At 53.1% G+C, this 1,080-nt stretch overlaps 1 protein-coding gene across 1 annotated transcript in view; it reads left to right on the top strand.

Annotated features, from left to right (window-relative positions):
- TRRAP (transformation/transcription domain-associated protein) overlaps positions 1 to 1,080 on the top strand; it is a 91,628-nt gene that overhangs the window by 45,661 nt on the left and 44,887 nt on the right. The gene's annotated exons all lie outside the window — the stretch shown is intronic.

Genomic DNA, 1,080 nt, shown 5'->3' with positions numbered 1-1,080 from the left:
ATTTCAGTGGGAAGCAGAATATATCACGTTGAAAATTCACATGTCGTGGTTGTTTTGCAGAAATTCCTATTGCTGGTCAGTAGTGTTTTCATGATCTGTTTACAAAAGAATCTACTAAAAGCCAGTGAGGACGTGAGACTGGACCAGTTACCACTGTGACCCTTTGCTGCCACATTCATGAAATGCTGCGGCAGTGGGATGTCTGAAATTAACTTGGGTCTTGGTTCGTGCACAGTAGTGTTTGCAGGTTGCACAAGTGAGGCTTTAGGAATCGTGTTCTCCTGAGAACTTCCTATGGTGCTCTGTGGTTGGGCTGGTGCACTTCACCAGTGGATGCTGAGTTTGCCTTGAGGTGGTTGGGCCGAGTGTTCATGCACGGCTGCTGGTCGAATGCTGTGACCGTGGGGCTTCACTCATCATGGGCCTTCATTCCTTGCGCGGCCCATGAATTACTACCCTTGGGAAGAAGAGAGTAGGTTCCACACCCCCTGGCCTGGGGTCCAGGTAGAGGGGAGGCTGTTCACAGGACACGTGGCCAGGCTTTCCATAGTCTGCTGCTTAAGACAGGCGTCCTTCTGCAGTTTTGACCCTAGCTCCATCCTCCTGGGGGAGTGAGAGCTAAGTCCAAGCAATTGTTTTGGTCCACATACTGATGTGTGCCCTGTGCTGGGCAGCTGTGGGCACATGGAGACCCAGACTCGGGCCCTGCCATGGGCTGCCCTCTGTGGGCTGCATCCTGGAGTCGGGTGCTGTCAACTCGGCACCAGTGAGGGGTCAGGAGTTCAAGTGTCGATGAGGATCAATGGTGCAGGGCAGGCTGGCGCCCCCAGGGAAGGGCCTCTGTGAAGCCGCAGATCCAAGGGAGGGAGTTGGGGGCTAAAGGGCCCCCTGATGACAACACAGCTGTTGTGGAAGGCTTCCGTCACAGGTCTTCTGAGAGGCAGAAGGTTGTGAGGGTTCTTCCTGGATTGTGTGGCCGGTCTGTGTGACTCCACAGAGGCAGGCAGCATTTTCCTCTGTGTACATTTTTCTTATATCCGTGAAACACATGTAGAAATTTGTCAGACCCTTGATTGTATG

The sequence above is a fragment of the Bison bison genome, unplaced genomic scaffold (assembly GCF_000754665.1).
Source record: "Bison bison bison isolate TAMUID 2011002044 unplaced genomic scaffold, Bison_UMD1.0 scf7180017864223, whole genome shotgun sequence".
NCBI lineage: Eukaryota > Metazoa > Chordata > Mammalia > Artiodactyla > Bovidae > Bison > Bison bison.
The sequence above is the reverse complement of the archived record's forward strand: the minus strand, read 5'-3'. Positions and strand labels throughout refer to the sequence as shown.